Here is a 9,383-nt window from a genome sequence, read left to right on the forward strand (position 1 = left end):
TAAACGTTGCCATTAACGACTTCGTTTCTCTCTAATGCTTTAATTATCTGTGCATGGTACAAGTGACAGGAAGAACATTGTGGTAATTCACATTTAGCAGTTTCAACAAGGGTGGCTTGTTTTTGAGTAAAAGTAAAGAAACAAACAATAGATGGTGGGTTGGTAAATAGCATGTCAGTGATTCAGTGCTACCACTAATGTTTGGGCCAAAGGTCTCTTATTCTGTGTTTTGTCCTAAATAATTGGTCTTCAGAAGATAATGTCACGTGTGCTTTTTATTTGAAAGCGCTGGAGTTTAGCCGAAGTCCCCACAACAGGCAACAGTGCCTCTGAATTGACACTTGATCTTGCACTTAGCAATTTATCATTCCAACCCATCCAGACTGCAAGAGGCAACTCCTAAATCTGCAAGACTGTTCCTTCTCATGAACTATTCTGGTTATTCCACTGCAGGGTTTATTTTATACAAGGGCTCATTGGCCTTTGTTTTCAGTGCTTTTAAGGTTTGACTCTGGAAGATATTAAGTAAAAATAAGCGAAAGCCCTCTTGAGCCGGTACAGAGGGCATTGTAAAGAGGGTTGTATCCAAAGCTATTCATACTCATGGTAAATCCACTTGAATTAATGGACATGACAAACACAAGTCCATTAATTTCAGTGGGGCTAATGTGAGCATAATTTAGCTGCATACAATGCAGAGTCTCCATAGAGCAGGAATCAAGGAGACGAGCTACTCGATCAGATTGTGTTGTTTCTAGACAGGCTAGTGAAGACTGAGCCCCACAATCCCTTTTGCTAGAAATTAAGCAATGTTCCACCACCTTGCCAAGCATTTTATATTGTGGCAGGCCTGCTTTATATTAGCAATTACTTTAGAGCAATTGTTTAGAAAAAAATTCATTTCTCCCTTGAAAGGTTTCAGTAGCCTTCACTAATTGTTACCAAGGCAGCACAAATCAATCTTGTTAAACTCCTTGTATAAAGTGCATATTGTTAAGATTATCAATATATATTTGCAGGCCCGTTTAAATTTCCCAGCTTCCCTAAGATCACAGTTGGATAACCATGATGGGCTGCATACATACCATACATTTAAAGCACATGCCCATCAAAAAAAGAATCCCAGAATAGAATCCCACTCACAGAGCTACAGTTTCCCTCCCCCTTAACAAACTACAGTTCTCATGATTCTTTTCTGGGGGTGGGGAGTGAAATGTGCTTTGAATGTATGTTGTGTACACAACCATTACAGTGGTGCCTCGCAAGACGAAATTAATTCGTTCCGCGAGTTTTTTCGTTGTACGAGTTTTTTCATCTTGCGAAGCAACACTGCATTTAAACACTGACAATGGCGGGGAGGGGCGGGGAGAAGCAGGACAGCTGCCGCAGCCGGTACCTCAGACTCACCCGCGCGTTGTGGCCACCATGTGACGCGGCTGCTGGAGGGCGGCGGGGCTCAGGAGCGCGACTCGGCGGAACCGCCACCAGGGAGAGAGAGGCGCTGGCGGCAACGGCTCTCTGAGGGGAGCGCGCGAGGGGGGTGGGCAGCAGCGCGAGGCACCAACCATCAGCGGGAAGGTGGGAGGGAGCCGGAGGAGCGGGGAAGCGAGCGTGGGTGCGTGCAGTGCGCGTCGCCATGACACGAGAGGCAGGGCCGTTTCGTCTAGCGAAGCAAGCCCTTAGGGAAATCCGTCTTGCGAAGCACCTCAGAAAACGAAAAACTCTTGCGTCTTGCATCTTCCGAGGCATTCGTCTTGTAGGGTACCACTGTATTTACTGCAGAGCATGTTGAGTTACTTGACATCTCAAACCTAAAAATTTACTTGGAAGAAAGAGCAGAACTACACATTACTGGTGGCTGCTGCCCAAGGCCTTGAAATAATAAAACAAATACCTCCAAAGCTACAATAAAGCAACAGAAGACAGAGTCCAGTAAAAATCAACCAATCAATCTAAAATTCAGAACAGATATAGTGTTGAGAGATTGGACAGGAAAGCATTAATTCAGACAGAAGTACTTTAAGCCCACCATTTACATGCATTTAACCTGTGCGCATAGCAAAAAAGAAAAGAAAAAAGGAAAAGAGGTGGGGTTCTGGGGAAAATGATGTTGGCAGTCCCACCTGCCATTGAACCCAAAGGGTTTTGACTATAAGTGATTTTGGCTTGAGATACATGCAGGCTGACTGTATTCCCTCAATGGTTGCAGGAATGACTTGCTCACCATGGCAAGACAGTTTAAGCATATAACACAAATCCTGGCCTGACTGTGCTGGCTGCCAATTAGTTTATGGGCCCAATTCAAAGTGTTGGTTTTGACCTATACAGCCTTTAACGGCTCAAGACCGCAATATGTCAAGGACCACCTCTTCCCATACGAACCGTTATCGGAGTGGTTTAACCATTGACTCCTAATTTTCCAGGGAACTGTAATTATGTGAAGGGAAGGGGGGGGGGTCTTCTGACAACTCTCAGCACCCTTAACAAACTACAATTTGCAGGATCCTTTGGGGGAAGCCATGACTGTTTAAAGTGGGGTAATACTACTTTAAATGTATAGTGCAGATGGGGCTTTAATAGGTTCATTTTAAGGTATATAAATCTTGCCCTCACATCCACTCCTTGCCCTTCAGCTCTCTGAGGAGTTCCCCAAGTGCTGCTTTCACTTCCAACCAAACAACGCAACAGCCGGAACAATAATACACAAGCATCTCCCCACTTCCCTGTCATTTCTTATTCCGACAACTGATTTATATTGTGGCTTTTATTATTACTCTGATTCAAAAGTCATAACATGACAGTATTAAGTGATTCTGATCTATTTTAAGAGGCTGCATTTATTGTTTTCCATGCCTGCTTACAAGCCTTTTAATAGTTAATAGAATACAGACTGTAATTTATTTTATTGCAAATCTCTCCCCACCCACCTGCAAGCCATATAAAATCTAGCCATGGCTTGTTCTTGTGGGGTGTGTGTGTGAGAGAGAGAGAAGGGAAAGATAGGAAATATAACATGAAGTGATCCCAGTTGTGGTCCATTGAATGTACAGTAGTCAGATGAAAACGTCATTCCACAATGTTCCATGTGATGCTAGTGATGGAAGCCATGCTTAATAGCTTGTACTATTCAATAAAAGGATGCCACGTTGCATAAAAGTTGCTGTTTTTCTTTCCAGTACAGTGCTCTTGTTAATAAGGCCATTAATTTGTCCATAAGAATGGAGTCCCATACCTGTGACAGCCAAACTTCTAAGAGATTTACATCCAGCTCTGATTTCTGTTGCCACTTTTGTTTGTGCCTCCTTTACCGCAAGCATTCTCTCCTTGGCAGTCCTGTCCTTTTCAGGAAAAGTACTTGGCAATGCTGCTCTTTGTTTCCAAGGGTACCCTTCCACAGTGTTGCTTGTCTTTTGGTCATTGACCTCTTTCTGGGAAGTGACTTTGTTCTGTCTCCCTGTTTTAATTTTATGTGACATACCTGTGCACCATTTGACTTCAGAAAAGTCCCTGAATTGCACAGTATTTCCTTCTGCCAAACCACCCCTCTGAGAAGACGGATTGTCCTCATGTTTTCACCTCTCCTTCCCCATCGCTTTGTTCTTTATACACGTTCCCAACCAATTGATCTTTGGCATCTTAACAAAGAAAATTAAAGTCCATTTTGAAAATGCTTGCAAAGCCATTTTAAATATGCCCAAAACAGAGAACATACTCCAGAAGTGGAGTATTGCTCCTGTGAGGCTGCTCTGTAGGCAGGAAAAGTGCCAAAATATTCCAGGAATATTGAAGTCCCACAGGCTAAATTTCTGCTTCAAGTATCTACAACAACAACAACTTGGGTGGCTTGCACTGGAAAAGTTCACAGGGGCCTTGTGAAGAATAGTGTAGATCAGGCTTCCTCAACCTTGGCCCTCCAAATGTTTTGAGACTACAATTCCCATCATCCCTGACCATTGGTCCTGCTAGCTAGGGATCATAGGAGTTGTAGGCCAAAAACATCTGGAGGGCCGAGGTTGAGGAAGCCTGATCTACACTATTCTTCACAAGGCCCCTGTGGACTGTTCCAGTGCAAGCCACCCAAGTTGTTGTTGTTGTTGCTGCTGCTGCTGCTAGCAATTACATTCCACCTTTCACCACACAGTCCTGGGGTGGGATTACATATCCCAAGGGGTCACCCACCCACAAAGGCCTGTGGGAACAAGTACATTTAGACATGCCATTGAGATGTGTTCATTGACGAGGTTAGACACATCTAGGAGGGGAGGGTATTCCACAATCTGAAGGTCACTATAGAAGAGGCCCTATCACACCCCACCCCCACTGCATGAACTTCACATTGCAGTGGAATTTCCAGCAGCCCACCACAACCTTGCAGGACTCAACACCTATACTATCCTCTAAGAGAGGAGATCCTCCTTCTGAGACTTGGGGCTTGGTTCATATGGTACAGTAAACCTGCAACTTACCATGTGTTATGTTGGGGGATCACACCAATATAGTCAAAGCCAAAACCAATATAGTCATTGGGTTGGATGGCAGGTGGGATTGCCAAACTTATTTTCCTCATAAGCCTGCTCCCTCTCCACCCTTATTTGTTTGTTTGCTTGTTTGCCACACATGTAAAGCTGAATGCGCACAAGTTAAAAGCATGTATGTTAGTTGTGGGCTTACAGTAACCCAGACAACGTTTTTACCAGTGGTTGTGTTAGCATCTAAGAAATCATTTACAGTTGTACCTTGGTTCTTGAACAGAATGTGTTCCAGGAGTCTGTTCGACTCCTGGAACTGTTCAAAAACCAAGGCACAGCTTCTGATTGGCTGCAGGAGCGTCCTGCAGTCAATCGGAGGCCGTGGAAGTCACACCGGATGTTTGGCTTCCAAAAATTATTCGAAAACCGGAACACTCACTTCCGGGTTTTGATCGTTCGGGAGCCGATTTGTTCGGGAGCCAAGGTATGACCGTACTCACTTAAACCTGCAGTCCTAACCACAGTTGCCTGGGATGATTCCCAGTGAATTCAGGACTCACTTCTGAGTAGACATAATCAAGACGGTGCTGTAAGGCTGCAGTATTGCCTTTGAGTTATGCTGGTTGGACCATGGTAAGATTGGTACTAAGCCATCAACCACAGGACAACCGTAAGCATGAGCATAGCCAAGGGGGGGCAGGGAGGGACAGCTTTCCCCCCAACAATAAAATTAAATAAAAATACATAGCAAACTGAGGTTCTGTCCCCCCTAACAAAAGGCCTGGCTACGACCATGACCCTAAGTAATGATAGTACAGGGGAGGACAGTGTTATGGTGACATAAGGTCCAGCCAGTGCAAGTATCCATCTTTGGCATAATGAGGAGGAAATGGGCAACTCCGGAGGCTCTGAATGGGAGGATGGGGGAAGAGGCCAGGATAAAGTCTGTAAACCGAACCAAGGGACAAACCTCCATCATCACTGAGCTTTGCTTGTGAAAGTCCCAGTGACACTTTCTGACCACTGTCCAAAGTAAATTTCACTGAATCCAATGGGAGTTCCTCCCTAGTGAGGGTGTTTAGGATTGTAGCCTAAACTGGATCGACCCTTTGAGTTGGATTAATCGACTTGATAAAGCATTTCCTGGCACATATTGATGCATGCCCCTCTGCGAGTTTTCGCCTGTATTGATGACGGCAAGGAAATAAGCAGGGACAGCAGTGGTTCCGGATTAATCTGCACAACTACACAAACACATGACTATAAATAGATGAATGAATGAATGAATGAATGAATGTAGAATGATGTGACAAACACTCTTCCCTTCAAAGTCTGCGTGGTCGGAATAAGCAGGATTCTGAAAAACATACCATACCTTGTCAAGTTTCTCTGTGTGTGTCTGTCTTCAGAATCATGCGTCACCAGTGGGCATCTGCTGAGCATCCTCTTCAACATGTTAAGCAACAAAGAAGGAAGCATGAAAGAATAGGAAACATTAAAGAATCAAGAGGGTCATCCATGGGAGCTGGAGGGTGTTTTCCCCTATGCCTGGCATAGTTAAAAAGTGGCCCTGTTTAAAGGAAGGAGAAACACATACACACAGAAATCGGCAGTTCAAATCTAAAAGATGCAGGCAACAAACACACTTCCGTGTAAAAAATTATAATTAAAACGTATTTTCTGCAAGATGTCAAACTACTGCCACACGTAAGATTATCTCTCTCTCTTGTTATGATAACCCGTTTTTGCAAAAAGGTGTACATTTACTCGTGACTGCAATCGCAAAGGGCTCGGCTGCGGGTTCGTCCCCCCCCCTCCCGCGTGGATCCGCGATGGGGCTGCTGCCGGGGGGTGGGGCATGGGGGCTGCTCTTATGGGCGCCTAGGAAGGGCATCGGGCATCCTGCAAAGCGGGCGCCTGGCCACGAGCCTCTTGCAAAGCGGCGCGCAGCAGCAAAACCTTTGAGCAGCACCTGGAGCGAAGGAGGCGGAGGATCCGAGCGCGCCTCTATCGCTCTTGCTCCAGCCGAGCAGGGCGGGTGGGCATAAAAATAAAGCCGCCTCCCGCAGGCGCAGGCAAAACAGAGGCGACTCCTCTGCAGGCACCGCTGGGATTCGAACCCAGGATCTCCTGTTTACTAGACAGGCGCTTTAACCAACTAAGCCACGGCGCCGGCCGGTAGGGTGAGCAGCGGAGCAGCCTTCATGTACCTCCGGGAGGGAGCAGGAAGGAGGTGGAGGAGGAAGCGGCCTGCGAGAGATGCAGCCGCGGCTGGATCCGCACGTGGACGGGAGGCGTACTTCAGCATTCCCATCCACCGCACTTCCTAAGGATCAGGGACCGGCATCGGGATTTATGTATTTTTGGGGGGGAGGGTGTTGAGGACTTGTCCTTCAGCTCAGCTTTGACTGAGAGAAGCGCTTTGCAAAGATGCGCGGAGGGAGAGCCCTTTGCAAAGATGCAATTTCCCAGGGAGTGGGACCCGCTGAACTCTAGCGGAGCTTACTCTGAGTAGACGTGGGTAGGCTTCAATAGGACCCTCCAGCGGCATCGCACTTCTCCGAGGGTCGATTCTGCTAGAATCAGCGGCGCCAACTTGAAAAACAATATTTTTTTTGGGGGGGGGGCAGCCAATTCCCGCCCCACACAATCGATCGCATGATGCAGCACACACACCATGTTTGGAGATGCCCATTAACTTTTTTTGGGGGGGGGGGCTCAAATATTTTATTGGGGGGCAAAAGCCCCTGGACCCCTGGGAGTTGGCTCCTATGGCTAGATCACCGAATTGTAAAGTTGGAAGGGACCACGAGGTCGGATGCAAAAGAGGCTTGTGCTCTACCGACTGAGGTGTGTGCAGAAAAATTGCAGGGGAGCAAACTTAGCTGGGAGGGCGGGGAGGGAAAGCTCAAGGCCCCCTCCCTTAACACCCTCCCCAAAACAGGCTTGCACAGACTAAGGAGGCCATCACAACAAGGAAAGGCCACAGGGAAGGGGCTGTCGCTGGAAAGACTGGGGGCCTCAGCATCCCATGGGCCTGTGCTTCTGAGCAGAGAGGGTGGGTTGTAGCCAGGGTTTGCCAGAGACTTTTTGGCGCCTGAGGGAAACCCCAAAGTGGCGACCCCTCCCCTTCCCCACCAAGGAAGGAGTAAGCGGAGATCTACATAGAATCAAAGCGTTGGAAGGGGCCCCAAGAGTCATCTAGTCCAGCCCCCTGCAGTGCAGGAATCTCAACTATGGCAGATGGCCGTCCAATCTCGGCTTAAAAACCTCTAAGGAAGGAGTGTCCAACACCTCCCAAGGGAATCTGTTCCACTGTCAAACAACTCTTCCTAATGTTTTAGTTGGACTCTCTCTTCTTGTAACTTGAATCCATTGTTTCCGGTCCTACCCTCCAGAACAGGAGAAAACAAGCTTGCTCCATCTTCCATTTGACAACCTTTAAGTGATGTGAAAAGGGCTCTCAGATCTCCTGTCGGTCTCCAGCCCAAACATACCCAATTCCCTCAGGAACAAAAGGGGGATAAAAGTCTACATTGGGATCTGCTGCCAGTGCCATTGCCATAGCTGTCAACTTTCAGATTTGAAAATAAGGGATCAGCAGCCTCGAAAATAAGGGATCAGCAGCCTCACCTGTCCCGGGGACAGTCTACGGGATATCTAACAATCTAGGAGGAAGCAGCGGGAAACGGCGCTGGAATAAGGGAATTTCCCGCAAAAAAATGAAAGGTTGACAGCTATGGCCACTGCGGATCCTGACGCCTGAGGCAGTCACTTCACCTTGCCTCATGGCCCTGATTGTAGCAGCATCTATCAGTGGTTCTCAAACTTTTTTGGGCCATCAAAGTTCCATAAACTCATTCCCAGTGCTCCCTCCCCTACCCTACAAAAAGCATTATTCAGAATAGCGGTTTGTTCCTTAACACTGGCAGTCTACATTTATACACATATGTTTATCTACATTTGCAAATGCAACCAAATATGAACACACTTCAGAGATTCAAAACGTAGAAGTAGCCATCTTGGTCCATAAGAAAAATCCCAAAACCTGTATCGGGGCAATGCTTTTATTGGGCCAACCAAAATGTAAGAAAATTGTGGTCACACTTTCAAGTTCTCCAGAACTCTTCAGTTCCAAGGAACTGATTATTCAGTGAGGCAGCAACTAGTGTCTGGAGCTTCCTGCCCATTGATATTAAAAGGCATCTTTGCTGTATTATTTCTGGCACCTGCTAAAGTCTTTTTGTTTAGGTAAGTCTTCCAGAAATAGTTTTAAGATATACTTTTATGCATTTTGATAAATTTCAGGTTAACTTGCTTTTAATGTTTGAGTTTATCAATATTTTTAATGAACATTTCATATTCTATGTAAACTGCTTAGAGGTTATGTATGATTAAACAGCATATACGGTATATCCTGTTAAATAAAATAATAAATAATATTAAATGAGGCTAGAAGATAACCTAAGGTGGAGGGGAGGAAAAAACTTGGTTGATGTTGAAATTCATGGGATCTGCAACTGATGAAAATCTCCAAGACTGAATGTGGGAAACATTCAAATGATGCTCTGCTAAATTATAGAAATCACACCTAACAGAGCACCTAACAGAGCTTCCCTTGAATGTCAGCAACCTTCTCCCACTTTCCTTTTTGAGGCTTTGATCAGATTGAAGCTTCATGGCTTGCACACTATTTTGTGACATTTTGATTGCCCTAATAAAGGTATTGCTCTAATGTGGATTTCAGAATTTCGAAGACTGCAAGTTCCACCTCTCAGCTAGACTCGTGTTGCTTAATGGTGCACATGTTGTTTAATTGTTCCGCACTAGATTGAGATTCATACGACTTTCCTCTTGCATCACTGGGTTACTTTGTCAATTACACTTAAGAGAGGACCACAGTGGAACTAGAAG

This window comes from Podarcis tiliguerta (genome assembly GCF_965153285.1).
Source record: "Podarcis tiliguerta genome assembly, chromosome: 8".
Classification (NCBI taxonomy): Eukaryota; Metazoa; Chordata; class Lepidosauria; order Squamata; family Lacertidae; genus Podarcis; species Podarcis tiliguerta.